This window comes from Petaurus breviceps, unplaced genomic scaffold (genome assembly GCF_028583685.1).
Source record: "Petaurus breviceps papuanus isolate PSGF00001 unplaced genomic scaffold, PetGlider_PUasm1.0 186, whole genome shotgun sequence".
Classification (NCBI taxonomy): domain Eukaryota; kingdom Metazoa; phylum Chordata; class Mammalia; order Diprotodontia; family Petauridae; genus Petaurus; species Petaurus breviceps.
Window position 1 is genome coordinate 29,472,988 of NW_027185798.1, and position 17,687 is coordinate 29,490,674.

The 17,687-nt window shown below is 39.7% G+C and overlaps 1 long non-coding RNA gene across 2 annotated transcripts in view; it reads left to right on the forward strand.

Annotated features, from left to right (window-relative positions):
- The first annotated feature begins 10,173 nt into the window (after nucleotides 1-10,173).
- The window catches only part of LOC138162129 (uncharacterized), a 28,016-nt gene continuing 20,502 nt past the window's right edge, over nucleotides 10,174-17,687 (forward strand). For both annotated transcript variants that reach the window (XR_011168554.1, XR_011168555.1), the window contains exon 1: nucleotides 10,174-10,310. This is a non-coding gene — a long non-coding RNA (uncharacterized lncRNA). The remainder of the gene's footprint in view (nucleotides 10,311-17,687) is intronic.

Here is a 17,687-nt window from a genome sequence, read left to right on the forward strand (position 1 = left end):
GACTCCCAAATTTCTAAGCCCGGGGATTAACAAGATGCTAGTAGTGGTGGTAGGGCATACTTGAATGATGGTGGACCTTGGTACATTCCCATAGGACAATGGGGATGATAACACTTTCAATGCCTAGATAACAGGGTTGTGACAAGGTTCTGCAAAACCTGTAGGGAACATTGGACAGAATACTGGGTTTGGAGGCAAAGGGACTGAGTTCAAATCCCACCTCTTCTACAACTTTGAGCAAACTGCTTAACGTCTTTGGGCCTTAGCTTTCTATTTGTAAAATGGGATGGATTATACTAAGTGGGGCTTTCTAGCTCTAACTCTATAATCCTAAATTAGATGACATGTATAATTTAAGTGTGGGTTATTGTGACTTGGGCTTATTTTAGTGATGGGAGTTTGTCCTGGGAAACCAATCCTTGATTTGAGGCAGCCTAAAATAGTGTACTTGGGATCACAAGTACACAGTTCAAATCCTGATTTTGTCATCACTTTATTGATGAGTCAAGTAAGCACTGCTTTTAGTTATTTATGGTTCTATTTGTGTTATGCAGTTTGATTATATCTAAATTTTTCTATATATTTATCTATATAATGAATACGAAATACAAATGAATATATTTTCTATTTTAAATATAAATAATATGAATATATTTGCTACTTTAAATATAAATTTTACTATACTCTTATTAATTGATGATTTAAAAAATTGCTATCTTGCCAATGTTGTATTAGTTCACCGTGACCTGGGGCAAGTCACTTAACCTCCATGGGCCTCTGTCTCTTTATCTGTAAAATGAGGTCCCTTCCATTTCTGTGAGCCTATGAACCTTCACCCACTCTAGTAGTACTGATTTCCATCCCACACTTCCTAGCAGAGACACTGGTGTGGAATAGAAGGGACAGTGCCTGAAATTTACTTGGTTCAGTGAATTTGGGCATTTGTTTGTCAAGTCTGTGAGACCTTTTCCCTAAGACAGACCATTTCTTGGTAAAAGTTACTGTGACACAGAAAAGAAGAAAGACGGGACTGTAAGTCCTCCCTAAATAAACTCTAGGGAGTCCAAAAGGATGAAAGTCCCTTCTGATTGCCCTGCTTTTCTGCCTTGCTGACCTCACCATCTTCCTCTGAAAGGGAGGAGCCTGGACTGGATGGTCACCAAGGACCATGAACACAGAGGAGAGCAATGGAAAGAAAACTGAGAGGCAAGAGAAGTAGATTCTAGCCTTGCCATTAAATAACTCTAGGACCTGAAACAACTAACTTCACTTTCCCAGGTTTCCTCCTCATTGAGATCAGGGAGGTCATAGATTGGGAGCCAGAAAGGACTTCAGAAGCCATTTTGTCTTGTCTAGCCCTTTCAATTACCAGGGAATTTAGGTGACTTACCCCAAGTCAGACAAGTAGTACACAGCAGAGGTGGGATTTGAACCCAGGTCCTCTGAGAGAGGCAGTGTTCTTACCCGATTCATCTAGGTTTTGTTTTCTCCAGTTGGTCTTCACTGTTCATTCTCGCCTCCTACTACATCCCAGCTATTGGCAATGAGTTGTGAGTGACTTTCACATTGGCCTTTTTTCCTTTATTTTAGTGTCATAGCAACTTTCATGTAAGAATTTGGGAAATTATCTTGTGAAGCTTCATGGTTGGGAGTGATGGGGTGAAGAAATGAGGAGCTTGGCCAAATGTGACTATGACTCAGGTAGTGAATAGAGTGCTAGAGCTGAAGTTAGGAAGACCTGCCCTAAAATACCACCTCAGACATTTATGAGCTGAGTGACTCTGGGCAAGTCACTTATCTGAGTACCAGTTTCCTCATCTGTAGAATGAGGATAAAAGCACCTGCAACCTTTAGCTCACAGAGTTATTGCAGAGATCAAATGAGTTAAAATCATGAATAGTGTTATATAGACATCAGTTATTATTATCAGTGTCTACATCCATATATAGTCTTTGGGTTGCAGTACAAGTGTTTCATGTCATTAGGGTCAAACAACCACAGGTTCAGACTTTTCTAAAGCATTTTGACCCTTGTTTACTACTGTCATTTGCCAAAAAGTTACCTATCATTCCTCAGAAGGTTTGGGGGCCCAGAGCTAAAGGATTCAAAAGAGATCAGCTCAGAGGTCACAGTACCTGAACTGCCAGTGTAATCCCCTTCTTACAGATAGACACTACTATTTCAACAAGGGATTTTTATGGAATGGTTATCTTTAATTCAAGGCCCCATAAAGCTACTTCAGAGTGGACTTATGTATGCATAAGTGCCCATATGCATATGTTATTGTTCAGTCATTTTCAGTCATGTCTGTTTCTTCATGCCCTATTTGGGGTTTTCTTGGCAGATTTTGGAGTGGTTTGCCTTTTCCTTCTTTAGCTCATTTGACAGTTTCCTCATTTGAGGAAACCGAGGCAAAGAGGGTTAAATGACTTGCCCAGAGTCACATAGCTAGTGAGTATTTGTGACTACATTTGAACTCATGAAGATGAGTCTTCCTCATCTGCTCTATATGCATGTGTACCGAGGTTGTACGATATTCTGTCCAAGATAGAATACTTGAGAGTCTTATTACAATTAAACTAAAGAGTAAATGAAGCTAAAACTTACAAAAAATCCTCTTGGAATATAGGAGTATAGAACCTGAGAGGGAAAATAGAAAATATTAGCATGGAGTTTCTTTCCCTTCTTTTCATAGGTGGGAGACAATGGATGCAGAATACTGCATATAATGTCAGACTTGATTTATATGTTCATTAGTTTTGTTGAATTGATTTTTCTTCATCTTAAAGTTCTTTGTTATAAAGGATGGCTGAGGGTGGGAAGAAAAGAAGAGAAAGTTAAGTGGTGTGGTGGATATAGTTCTGAGCTTAGAATCAGGAGGACCTGAGTTCAAATCCTGGCCTCGGAATTTTAGTAACCAGGTGAACTTGGACAAGTCAAGGAACCTCTTTCAGCTCACTTTCCTCATCTGTAAAATAATGGGATATGACTCTACTTCTAAGGTACCTTTTGACCCTAAATCTATCATCCCATGATGGTTGGAAATTAAGGTGATATAAAACCAAAGATTAATAAAATGTTAAAGGGAAAAAATACTAGCAATGGTATGAATTAGGAAAAAAAAAGCTTTAAGTTACATTTGAGGAGTCTGAAACAATGCCATCCAGGATGACCCCAGCAAAAATCTAAAATACCAAAGCACTATGGGTTCTTTCAATCAGTCTACTGCTGCCTTTATTTTCCTCACTCTTCTTCTTTTGTGTTACAATTCATTTTATTTTCAATTCATGGATAAAAACAAGCATTTCCATAATACAGAACAATTAAAAAGACAATTATTGCACACGAAACTGCAAATCTACTACGTATAACTCTCTATTCTCTCCAAATATACAACAGTTATCCTATACATTTCTTGGTTTTTTTTCTTCCCTCCCACCTCACCACTCTGCACTAGAGATAACTACTATTAGACACAAATAGGTGTGTGTATGCATATGTATATGTATATGGAAAATTATTCTTTTCATACTTCTATTTGCTAGTTCTTTCTCTGAATGCAGAAAGTATCTTTCTTCATATGTCCTTTATTTTTAATTTATATATTTATAATAGTCAAAATGACTTAATCATTCAAAATTTTTCTTCAAACAATATTGCTATTACTGGTTCTGCTCACATAATTCTTCATTATTTCATACAAGTTTTCCCATGCCTTTCTAAGCTCATTGTGCTTATCATTTCTTATAGCACAAGAGTATTCTATCACAATCATCCACCACAGTCATTCCCCAATTAATGGGGATCCCTGCATTTTTCAGTTCTTTGCTACCACAAAGAGAGCTGCTATAAACATCCTATTCACATTCGAAATTATAATTACTATTTTTTCATTTCCCCATCTTATTTTTACTCACTATTTTCTTTCTCAGCCTCTTTTTTCCCCCCACCCTATCCCTGTTACCATATCTTCTCCCCTACCCTCCCACCTTTCCCTCTTCACCTACCCCTTGAAGAGTCCCTCCATTCCCTCCCTACCCCCAATCTTAGGCCATACACTCCTCTAAATGTGTGGTCTCTATTGCATCCCCCAGCTTTCTCATTTCTCTATATATTCAGAAGACTTCAAAACCCTTCCAGATATACAGGCTGTTCCCTCTTCAACCTGGTGAGGGTAAGGTTCCAACATTACCAGCCCTCCACCCCTACCTGCTTTCTCAGTATTAGTTTTTCCTTTCATGCTCCATTTTTATAATTTAATTGCTCCCTTTTACCTTTTCCTACCCAATTTTTAGGAATCACCCCATCATACACAACTCAGCCCCAACATTTCTTTCAAATTACTTTAGTAATGATGACAGTTTTAAGAATGCTAATAACATTTTCATATATATATATATTATATATATATATATATATATATATATATATAATAAGTTAGCAGTTGGACCTTAAGGAGCTCATTCTTCTTAAATAAGTCTCAATTTTATGCTGTTGAAAAGCTCATCTTCTCACTTATCAAGCTATACTTCTAGTCTTCCCTGGACCCCACTGTCTCTCTACACCCCTCCCATTCCCACTCATCTCTAAGAGTAGTGACTTTCATTGATGGAATGTCTTCCATTTGCTATTTCTATGACCTTGGACAGATTATGGACTATTTTTTTTTTGCCTTTTTTTTTTGAGGGCAATTTGGGGTTAAGTGACTTGCCCAAGGTCACACAGTTAGTTTTTGTGTTAAGTGTCTGAGGCTGAATTTGAACTCAGGTTCTCCTGACTCAAGGGCCGGTGCTCTATTCACTGCGCCACCTAGCTGCCCCTATGGACTATTTTTTTACCTAACCTGTGGTAAAGCCTTCTGAGTTCATTTTGGCCTGAGTAGCCACAGTCTTACACATTTTACAATGACCCTGACATAGTGATGTCTTTTGGGTTCTCTTCAAGTACAAAGAACAACTCACCAACACTTGGTATGAAGTTTGACATAGTAAGTAAGCACTTAATAGATGTGTATTGGTTGTTAAATAAATACTATTATTATATCCCTTTTACAGATGAGGAAACTGAGGCAGAAAGATGTTATGTGATTTGCCCAGTGTCACATAGTAAGTGCCTGAGGCAGGATTCAAACTCAGGTTTTCCTGATTCCAGGTCTAGTTCTCTCTCTAAAGCTATGTTCTTATGGTCTTATGAACCAGTAGTGAGCATTGGGATATTTCATTTACCTGAGCCTACTTGAGCTCCCCCCACCCCAGCCCCGCCCTGAGGTCTTTCCACCTGGGGGAAATTCAGTGTTCCTTCTAGTGAAATTAGGATCAATCAGGCCATTTTGAATTGTCACCATCAGCCTCTTTGGATTTTCTGGGAGCCTTTGGGTCTTGCATTGGTCTAGACCTTTTCCACCAAACCTCCTGGCAAATATTTGAGGACCTTGATACAATTCCAAGCAAATAAACAGCTCTAAAGCCTCTTCCCTGTAAACAGTTTGAAATCCGAACAATAGATTCATGGATAGAACTCATCACCAGAGCTGCTTCTAAAACATTTTTAAGGGGAAATGTCACCAATAACCAAGAAGACCCCACATTACAGTGTCAGTGAGATCACCCAGTAGCCATCTGGGATCACAGATTAGAGCTGGAAGGACCCGGAGGCTGATTGCATCTAACTTCCTCCTTTTACATATGAGAAAACAGCCAGAGCAAGCAGCAATGTGACTTAGAATTACAAGGCACTAGGTCACAGCTCTAGAGCTGGGACCCCAGAGGTCAATGAGGGCATCCCTCTCATTTTGTATATGCACAAGGCCTTCTCAAAGACTACACCAGTAGTAATGAGCTAGTAATAGTCAACATTCACCTGGCATTTTAATGTTTGCTAGACACTTTACAAATGACATCTCAGTCCTCAAAACTGCCCTGGAAGGTGGCTACTGTATTATCCCCATTTTACAGATGAGGAAACCATGGCATAGAAAGGTAAGGTGACTTGCTAAGGCTCACACAAATCAGTGGCTGAGGCAGCATTCTAACTCTGGCCTTCCTGGCTCCAAGCCCTGTGCTGCTTTGCTAATTTCCACCAGTAGCTCTCATTTATATAACACTTTGCATCTGATCTTCACAATAACCCCATGAAGTCAATGTCATTATTATTCCTGTTTTATAGATCAGGAAAGTGAGAAACAAAGAGATTGGGTGGCTTGTCCAAGACCACACAGCTAAGAAGTATCTGAGGCAGGATCAGAACCTGGGTCTTCCTGACTCCAGGTCCTATACTCGGGGCACTGAGATAGCTACCTCTAATACCTCTAAACCTCTAAATACTATGTAAATACTAAATGCTACCTCTAAATAACAGGAACAACTAGGCACTCAGTGGAAAGAGTACCAGGTTTGAAGTCAGGAAGATCTGAGATCAAATCCAGCCTAGATATAGGCTGTGTGACCTTGGGCAAGTCACTTAATCCTTTCTGCCTCAGTTTCCTCATCGGTAAAATGAGCTGAAGAAGGAAATGACAAAGGGCTCCAGTATCTTTGCCAAGAAAACCCCAAACTGGGTCATGGAGAGTTGGATGTGACTGAAATTACTGAACAACAGTAGTATCAGAAGATCCAAGCTCTCAGTAACCTCAGGCCCTCTGTATTAGAACAGCAGATCTTTAACGTGGTCATTTTTAACCTCCTAAATAATTGACCCCCTTGTTTCACTGCTAACAGCAATGACAACATTACTGAATCTCCTGCTTTCTTGGTTGAAGGAAAATCAGAATGAGAAGCAATAACAAATAGCGTAGCAATCTGTGATGACCTCCTAGAGCTATTAATTTGGTGCATTCTCACAGTTTCCTACAGTCAAGAGAGAACTAATACTAGTTGCTAATTAGTTTAATAGGTGCTGCTATGGTTCCGTGGAAAGAGAAAGGAATTTGGAGTTAGGAAATCTGGATTTGAATCTTGCTCCGACCCACATTAGCTGTGTGGTCCTAGTCAATCTATTGAGCTGTTCTGAGTCTCATTTTTCTCAGCTGTAAAAGGACAGCTAGTTTAGGGATAGTGGATAGGGTGCTGACCTTGCAATCAGGAAGATCTAGATCGGAGTATTGTCTCTGACTCATAATAGTTGGATAGCTATGGACACTTTAGCTTTTCAGTGCCCCAGTCAACTCCCTAAGATTGTAAGTTATAGAAGTGCTGTAATTTACACCAAGAAGACAGAGTTTCCATGCCTGGATTCCCTATGCCAGTGAGATCACATTTAGCTGGGAAAATACCATGGAGATGATAACACTTGCCATACATTTCTTGTATGCTTGCTCTGGAGGGAGCTACAGAAATATGAATTAGGAATATTTCTGCTTGGAGAGACAGTAATTAGAACACTGCCCAGCACACAGTAGGCACTTAATAAATGTCATTGACCAGACATAATATATGAGATGACAGAAGTAATTGAAACAGCCTGAAGTAGAAGCAGTGCTAGTTGCGTGCTAAGAATTGCAATGAGTTCTAGATTTCTGAGCCATGAGAAAGGAAAAGGAACAATTGGTCCAAAGAACCACACACTGAGCCAATTTCCCATTTTCTTTTCTATCTTCCAGGCTACTAATTACCTTCTACGTTCTTCCGAATGAGCACACAGTTCACATCCAGCTCTTCATCACCTTTAGCATTCTCTTTTGACATCTCATTTTCATCCTTAATAAGCTGTGTGACCTTGGATATGTCACTTCCCATGAGTGTGTCAGATGTTGTGATCCCAAGTACTAACTAGATGAATCAGTTCAATAGGCATTTATTAAGCACAGTGTTCTGGGGAGGTCAAGGTACCTTGTTCAATAAGAACTTGTCATCAGTGGGGGAAATGGCTAAACAAGTCATGACACATGAATGTAGTAGAATATCATTAGAATGATGACTAGAGAAATATGGAAAGGCAGACATGAATCATTGTGAAGTAAGGGTGTGGGCAAGAGAGCTATAGACAATGACTAAGATTTAAGTGGAAAAAAAAAAACCAAAGACTATAAAATAATAGAAAATGGATTTTACAAAACTACAAAGAACAAGCTTGGTCCCCAAGAAGATACAGGAGAAAACAACTCCCCCTAACTCCTTTGTTGAGATGTGTGTATATATGGAGGGGAAGGGGGGCAAATCCTTAAATACAGAAGACTGACTATATTGTCATTAAAAATTATTGATCAATTTTGCTGATTTTTTTCTTTTAAAATCCTTCTTTATATGAGATCACTCTGGAGGAGTGATAGGAAGGATACAGTGAGAAATATAGGTGGTACAAAACCAAAATACATTGAAAAAATTTATTTTGAAAAGTATTGGTGTGAATCAGTTGGGATAAAGTAACATAATTTGGTAGAGAACACTCTCAGCATAGCTGTGTGACTTCCTCCAGGGTTGGTCAACTGCCCAGGAAGAGAACAGAGTGGAGAAAGCTGATGGTAAAAATTAATCCAAAGAGTTGCCTCAGGCTTGGAGATTAGCTTAATTGGCCCTCAGTTTACACAGGTAGTCACTCGGGGTTTGGGTTCTGAGGGCAGTGTTTCTGATTATAAATTCAGTACTGTAATCGCTGTGCCATATTGCTGTGTATTGAATATGTTCTCACACATGGTGCCACGTCATGTCAGGGAGGGGCCAGGGGTATATCTGCTGGAGTCAGGTTGAATCAGTTAATGAGAGTCCACTGTTAAATTTCCAGTGTGGGCATTTATTCCCCAGAAATCAACAACTACAAATCAGGGCTTGGTTTATTTTTTTTGTTGATTGTCTAGACTTAAGAAAGTGATGGGGAAAATGTAAATAGGGTAGATGAAATTTAAAAGCATGTTATAAATACAGGGTTCCCCTATATCCCTCCTTTCAGAGAACCAGTTGTTAAATATTTGGCAGCACATCTGTGGAGGTGACCCTCAGTTCTCTGAGAGCAAAGTACACATTCTCAGAAGTCCTACCAAGTGGGAAAGGCTTCAAATTCAGCCCAGCTAGGTCTCTTGTCTGAGGACCAGCCTGGCTCCATCCAGACTAGAAACAAGAGGATGAACTTTTTAGCTACAGAAACTTTCCAAGACCATCTCCTAAGTCAGAGAGGGGCTTGTGACCTGCTCTTATGGGAGAAATAGTGACTTGACAAATTTCCAGACTCTTAGAGTAATAATGATGATTGACATTTCTATTGCATTTTAGGGTTTACAAAGGGCTTTTATACATAATATATGACACATGTATTAAATATGAAGAATAGAGACAATCTACCTCTCTTTCTTCATTACATAGGTGAGGGCCTATGTGGGTAATATAGCATATTATTATTCATCCTTTATTTCCAAGAGGACTGATTATATCACAAGGTGATGTCTTGACTAATGTGTGAATTGATTAAAGTGAAGCAGTTGCACAAAGCCATCAGTCTCGATCTGTCTTTCAGTCATCAAAGTTCAGAGGAAGGACAGAAGTCAGGACGAGTGGGGTGGTCTGCCATACATACAATGGACGACCTTGGCATCTTCGATGTCTGACCAAGCTCTAAGCCCTCCACAGCACCTGCTTCAGTTGTCTTCATGGCCATTGGAACAAATTGTTCGCATCCTCCCATTCCACTGGGGAAAGTCTTCACATGCTGCCTTGGTCAATGTGTTGGGTGATTTCACTGAACTATTTTTTCCTCTTTAATTTTTCAAACCTTTGTTACAAGGGATGACTTGCAGGGGAGGGATACACTCAGAAATTAATGTGATCATCAGTAAACAAGTATTTATGAAGGGTCTGCTATGTGCCGGGTGTGGGAATACAAAGAAAGACAAATATACATTCCCTTCCCTCAAGGAGTTCATAGTCTAATGGGGAAGACAACAAAGCAACCGCCTGCTGTTCTCAGTCTGGCACAATTCAATTTGACAATGATAACAAATCACTTCCTACTGCTGCCTGATAAGGTACCTACTGTGTGCTAGAAGAACTGAGCCAAGTTGGTGGAATTGGATGTAAACATAGATATCAAACAACGTCTGACCTCAAGGAGCTTATATTCTATAGGGGAGATGTAGCATGTAAACAAGACAAACTAACTTCAAGATCCTTGACAAGTGGGGGGAGGGAGGTCAGGAAAGGACTTGTGTGGGAGGTAGCCTTATGGGCCTCCTCCCATGTCCTTCAAGAGAAAGGGTGAGGAACTTCTGGGAAATTGTTTGCTCCTCAGCTTTCTAACAAACCTGTCAGCTCTTCCAATCCATAATGGTTGCCTTCATCTGCAGAGAGGAGTTAATGAGGTGTGTGGGACAGTGATGGGAAAAGGTCAGTCTCAATATTACTTCTGACACTACCGCTAAGTGAGGGGACAGAAGGGGGAGACAGCAATAGGGGAAGAGAGATGGACCAGAAAACAATATCCACTTAATTAGCTCGATGATTCTAAACGTGTGGAAAGAGGCCAAGGTCCAGCTTACAGACTGTAACAGAACATTATTGTAAGGTAGTGCCGTGAAGCCTGGGCAAAGGCCAGAGCCCTGAGAAGGCCACTCTTCTCTTTTTCTCTCTGGAGAAAATTCTTTCTCTGACTTTGTCTCTGGGTTTCTCTCCCTTCTCTTCTCTCCCCACTCCTCTTTTTTCTCTTTCTTTCTTTCTTTCTTTCTTTTCTCTCTATCCTTTCTATCTCTTGCCTTCTCTCTCTTTTTTCTCTTTTTCTTACCTCTGTTTCTCTGTGTCTCTCTCCCCCCCTCTGTATGTCTACTCTACTGTTTTTTCTTTCCTCTCTCTCTCTCCTTCTCTCTCTTCTCTTTTTTCCATTTTTCCATTTTCTTCCTCTTGTCTTTCTCTTACTTCTCTCTTTTCTGTCTCTCTGTATCCCCCTCTTGATCTCTACTCTTTCTTCCTTTCTCTTCTCTCTCTCCACTTCTGTCTCTTCTCTTTCACTTTCTTTCTTCTCTCTCTGTATCCTCCTCTTTATCTCTACTCTCTTTCCTTTCTCTTTTTTCTCTTTCTTCTACTTTCTTTCTCTCCTATTTATTTCTTTTCTCTTTCTCTGTATCCCTCTCTGTATCTCTACTCTCTCTTTGGTCTCTTCCTTTCTATCCTCTCTCTTTTCTCTCTTACCTTCTCTGTCTTCCTTTTCCTTTCTCTGCCTCTTTTCTTTCACTCCTCCTTTCTCTTCTCCCGTCCTCTTCTTTTCCTTCTGTTAACATTCTCTCTTCTCTTTTTCTACTCTTCTCTCACATCTCTATTCTCTCTGTGTCTCTGTCTTTCTCTCCTTCTCTTTCTGTCCTCTGTACCTCTTCTCTTTTTCTTCTCTTTTCTGTGATTCTTTTCTCTTGTCCTTTTCCTCCTTATGCTCTCTCTCTCTTCCCTTCCTTTTGTATGTACTCTATTTCTCTCCTCTCTTCTTTTTTGTTTTTTCTTTTTCCTTTTCCTCTGTCTCCTCTATCCTGTCTTTTCTTTCTACCCTCTGTTTTCCTTCTCTTTCCTGTCTCTTCAACCACTTTAAAATAAAAAAAAATCTGTTCCCAAAAAGCAGGTGCCAGGTGACCTCTAAACAAGGCCCTGGTTGTCAAGAAAAAAAAAAAACCCTTTTTAAGTGCTTTTGTTTTTAAGAAAATAACACTTTGCTTATAACTCACCAGTGTTTACAGCCTCATTGACCAGAGCTCAAATGAGATTCCTTAGCTCCTGCAGAGGCCAGGGCCAGAGTATTGCATCTGAATGGCTCCAGGTCCTATGAAATGCCATCAAACCAAGAGGTTGACAAAAATGGATGACTCTTTTGAGGTTGATTTTCAACTAAAAACCAGAGAGAACTGAGCGATGTGGCCAAAGGAGGCTTGAAATGAGCATCTGAAGGCAGTGTTTTCTCTTTAAAAATGGGATCCTTTTTGCTCCCTTTTCTTCTTGATCATTTGTCTCAGGTCTGCCACTAACCTTTTGGTACTGGTTGAGTTACTGCCCTCTATGCGATCAGTTTCCTCAAACAGAAAATGAGTGTGTTGTACCAGATGAACTCTAAGCTCCTTCTCCCCTCCCAAACTGCTGTCCAACCAGAAATAGAATGTTTCAGCTGTGAACAATGCAGTTTGTCTGGTCTAGCACCCAGAATATGGGTTAACAGGGACACTGTGTGAAGAACACTGTAGCAGACTGTATGGAGGGACATGTTTCTTGCCCTCGGTGGGCCTTATGTTCTGGTTTGGGTAAAGAAAAATGGGTACCCATGAAATGCCTTGAGAACAGTTATAAGCTACACAAACTATAATTGGAACACATTCATGGGGCAGAGATATAGAAGTGTGGGAATGATTGGAGTGGGATGATGCTAATGAGGAAGGCTTTCAGTTGGAAGCAGATTGTGACCCAGGGCTCAAAGGAAGTAATAAACCTGACCCTAGTGACTCATTTCCATGTGCTGTGAATTTCTGGTAAGTCACTGAACCTCTCAGGTCAGTAGTAGAAAAAGTGTTAGGATTTAGAATTAGGAAGCCTGGAATCAAATCCCTCTCTTCTGAGACTTACTAGCTATGATGACAAGCAAATCATTTAACCTGGACCTCAGTCTTCCTCTTCTGTAAAATGAAAATTATGTTGGCCTATCTCATGGGGTATTTGTGAATCAAGCTTAGTAAGCCTGAAAGCATCATGGAAGTGTGAAGTGGAAATGGAGGAAGAGGAGGAGTTACTATGGTATTATTGTTGCCATCTGTGAAATGGGGATGAGAATGCCATCTGTCTTCACCACTCCAAAAAGTTCTGTGAATATCTAAAGAGAGAAGTGCTACATCAGCATTGCATAATAACAAGCCAGAATCTCCACCTTGCAGGACCAGCACCAGGGTGAATGTGCAGTCACTAGGGCATGACCAGATACTTCAGGAGTCCTTCCTGTGGGGTAGAGTGATCACACCTGTCACCATGCACAAGGTGCATGGTCTATGATTACAGTTGTAGGCATTGGTGGCATGCCTGCCCGTGGACTACTTTGGGGGCTGCCAGGGACTTGAGCAAGGGGAATTTGGTAAAGGGGAGTGAGTGGGTCTCCCTTGGAGTCCAGATCAGCACCACAATGGAGCAGGTTCCTGGCTCATGTGGCATTAACCTGGAGCCTTTCCATGCTGAATCTCTACAATCTGTGGTACAGTAACGTGGAGAAAATGGCCAAGAGGAGAATGTGTTCACCTCTCTGAGAGTACAGGGGGTCAAAATCAATCAATGATGAAGTATATTCAGTGTACTCTGCTCTGCACTGTATTTGGCTTTGTCTCTCCAAAGGCTGAAAGAATCCTTTTACTCTCAAGGAGATTACACTCTATGAGGAGAAACATGTTTCTCTAGAAATACATACAGAATAAATACAAAAAATAGAAAATGGTTCAATATGAGGTAGTTTGGGAGGGAGAACATTAGCAGATAAGGAAGGTCAGGAAAGTCTTTGTATACAAGGTAGCACTTGATCTGCATCTTGAAAGAAGATAAGGGTCTCTTAGGGGCAGAGATGAAGAAGGGCATTCCAGGCATGGCAGATGACCAGTCAAGACAAGGAGATGGAAGATGAAGCATCATGTGTGAAGGGCAGTAGGCCCCTTTGGCTGGACTATAGCACATAAGAAGTGAGGGGATGTATAATGAGGCTATGAAAGGCAGAAAAAGTCAAAGAGAAGAGTGTGTATTTTATCCCAGAGGCAACAGGAAGCCACTGGAGTTTTATCAAATAGCAGACTTGAACTTAGGTAAAATAATTTTGGTGGCTATTAGGAGGAATGAATAGGGTGGGGAAAGTCTGGAGGCAAAGAGGTCAATTAGAGGCTATTGAAACAATGCAGGTGAGAAGTGGTAAGAGACTAAACTAAGGTTAGTAAAGTTCACTATTATCAGAGTTGGGAACTGAGGTTGGATGGAGGTATGGTCCTCACATTTCCAGTCCTAATGAGATAATATACTTTGCAAACTTTAAAATACTATAGAAATGTTGGTCATTACTTGTAGTAGTAATCACAGTAATGGTAATGATGATAGTAGTAGTAGTAGTAGTAATAGCAGCAGTAGTAGTAATAGTAGTAGTAGTAGTAGTATTGCCTTCTAGGGCAATGCTTTGTGTTACTACTTTATCTAGGACACCCTGGTTGGTTAGGTCTAACAGGGGATATAGTTGCCCCAAGATGGCCTTGATCTTTGTAGGAAAAGCTCCTTATGCTGAGGCTATACAGGTTGCTTCAGTCTCCCCCTCCCCCAATATATTTAGAGTAAGTATAGTGTTTTCACTTTTATGAAATGTTTTGCCTTCATCTGATCCTCACAATAATAATGCTATGACATTGATACTACAGATTTTATGCTACCCATTTTGTAGATGAGGAAAGTGAGGCAAGTCAAATAAAAAAAAAAGGACTTCTTAAGCGCCTGTTATAAATCAGACGCCATGATAAGGGATGGAAATACAAAGAAATGCAAAAACAGCCTCTGCCCTCAAGGTGCTCACACCCTAATGGAAGAACTCCCCATCTAATGACATGGAGAGGCTATGTGAGTTGGTCATAGCCATACAACTAGCAAGTGCCTAGACTTGAAGCCCTCTCTTTTCTGGCACCGTGTTGCCTCTGGACGTGGAACATGAGGAAGGGACACAGGAGAAGTGCATAGCATTCCATATATCAGAGCAAGGAAGGAAAGACCTGCATCCAGGAACTTGAGGCATCTTCAGTTAGAGTTATCACAATCTCCAAATCATAACATATCCAGATGATTTATCTGCACACAGAAAGAGGAGATCAGGCTAGATCACCCTTGTGAAATTAAAAACAAATCTGTGCTTGGAATGATTTCAAGCTGTTCACTACCAGAGGAGCCCATATTTTTTTCATGCCAGTATTATCTCAGCATTGTAGTGCATTTGCCAAACATAGAATAGATCAGTTTCAGAAAAATGGAGCCCAGCATTTGGAGCTGAAAAGAGGAATGCATTTCATATCACATTCACATCAAAACATCCAGAAATCAACCTAATGCTTTTTCTCCCATCAAAAAGTCCTTTGTTTTTTCATTTTACTTAAAAGAAAATCAATGTTTTTTAAAAGCATTTTTTTGGAGGGGGGAAGTCAGGGCAATTGGGGTTAAGTGACTTGCCCAAGGTCACATGGCTAATTTTGTGTTAAGTGTCTGAGGCCAGATATGAAATCAGGTTCTCCTGACTCCAGGGCTGGTGCTCTATTTACTGCAATACCTAGCCACCCCTGGAAGAGCATTTCTTGATGCAAGGCTGCTGACCAGACAGGTAGAGAGGTCAGTCATTTTTACTTCTCCATCTCTCACCTTTGTCTGAGCCAAGTTACTCCTTCCTTGAGATATGACTTTGTCTCCTGTGACTATCTCAGCCTCACCATGCAAAGCAGGCCATGAATACTGATCAATGCCTGCCATCAGCTTCCCACGGTGCTATTTCTTGTGAGTGTACTGACTCATTTTGATGTTCAGAGAAACCTCTAGTGAATGTATTCTCTCTTCTCTGAAATGTTGTTAAAATAAACAATATCTCCTTTGAGTATGAGCCCCTAGCCAGAAATCTCGCTCAGGCTATCCTCCCAAGTCATTTCCAATCACCCCTTTTAACAGTGTATTCAAGAAATAACAAAGACTATTTAATAATTCTGTTGATCAACAGTTTTATCACATTTTCCCACTTGAGAAAGTAAACCTTTAAACACACAATGGTAAACATTCCCAAGTTCCAAGGGAAGAACTGAGTTCAAAAGGAGTGCATTTTCCATCTTCAGAGAGAAGAAAAAAAAGCAGAAGAGAGAATCAAAGTGACTGGTCTCAGCTTTCAGTTAGAGAAAGTCTTTATAATACAGTTTTCGCCCTGGACATGGTACATGCATATGCTTCATCCATACTCCCCCTACTAAGCCACTGGTAATCCAACTTCTTGTCTGCTCCTTATGATAACAACTCCTTCCTTCCACTGTTGGACATTAGGTTGCTTTCTTTTTGGTTGTTGTTGCAATTATAAATAATGCTGCTATGAAAATCTTTGAAGAGTTTTTAAAATAACACTTTTGGGGCATATTGCCTCAAAAAGAGTGATTGGATCAAAGGAAATGATTATTTTTTGTACCTCTAACTATATTCTGCCACATTACTGCCAGGAAAGATTCTACAGGTTTGCAATTCCATCAAAAATGAATGATTTTATCTATTTCTCCCCACCAACATGGAGTTTTATTGCTTTTTATTATTATTTCCAATTGATGAGTGTCAGGTAGTACCTCACAGTTGTCTTGATTTGTAGCATTGTGATTATATAATCAAGTAATTATTAACAATTTGTTTTTCTTCTTTTAAAAATCCTTTGACCATTTATCCATTGTGGAATCAGGGAGACATTTGTACATTTTAACCAGTCCTTATTTATTTTAGAATTCAAGTTTTTAATCTGTCATATTTACCATAGATATTTTTCAAATCCTTGTTATATTATTATTATTTGCTTTTTGGAGGGCAATTGGGGTTAAGTAACTTGCTCAAGGTCACACAGGTTTTTTTTGTGTGTATGTTAAGTGTTTGAAGCAGGATCTGAACTCAAGTCTTCCTGACTCCAGGTCCGGCACTCTACTCACTGCGCCACCTAGCTGCCCCTTGTTATATTATTTTTATGTCTAAATTTTAAACTTTTGATATTAAGAACACTTGTCTCTTTTTCAATAAAAAAAATCATGCCCCCTCTACCACTGAGATAAACACATTATTCCATCGCGTTCATCTTTTTATAGGTTTTAAAAAAATGTTTAAGTGTATTAACCAGTTGAAATTCACTGATATGTATGGTGTAAGATACAAACCTAGAAGCATTTCTTACAAAATTGTTATTAAGTTTCTCAAGTTTATTTGTTATTTGTTGAATTCTTTCCCCAGTTTAATTTTTTTACAGAGTTGCCAAACATTGATTTCTGGTAGACATTTGATTATCTGATCTTAGATTCCCTTGATTTATTTCTCTTTCATCCAATCCCCTCTCCCCCCCCGCACCAGATTGTTTTGTCAACACTTCATAATGTTTTAAAATCACCAAATAAAAAAATGCTCAAGTTTAATCACTCTCCTTTTTGTTTTTCCATGTGAATTTTTTTAGGATATTTTCCAGTTCTGTGAAGAAACTCCCTGGCCTTTGGGTTGTAATCTCATTAAATCCATAAATTATTTTGAGGAGTATTGTCATTTTGATCACATAAATCTAGCCCTTCCATAAATAATAAATGACTCTCCAGTTGTTTAGGATTTCAATTCTTTATTTTTATTTATTTATTTGCATAATGCAAATTTACATAAAGCAAGAACTGTCTGTACTGGAAATATCACTTTCCTTCAAGAGAGCCTCCGGTATTATGGAGGGGGAGAGGAATAACTCATTGTCCTGAAGGCATTCTGAGCTAGGGTGTAGTATTAGCTTAATATCATACTAGGTTACTCATTTTTAATTTAATCTTTTACTAGGAAAAGCTCCTGTCAGGTACTGGGAACACCTTATTTCTAAAAATGTTCAGGGAGAAAGTCGTGGGTGGTGGAATAAAAATAAAGCCAATGGACTCTTCAGTATCTTTCCTAGCAAAGACAATCTGATTGCAGCATGTCTTAAGAAAGAGACAGAGAACAAGAAGGGACCTCTGGAAGTGCCACTGATGCCAGCTATGAGAAGAA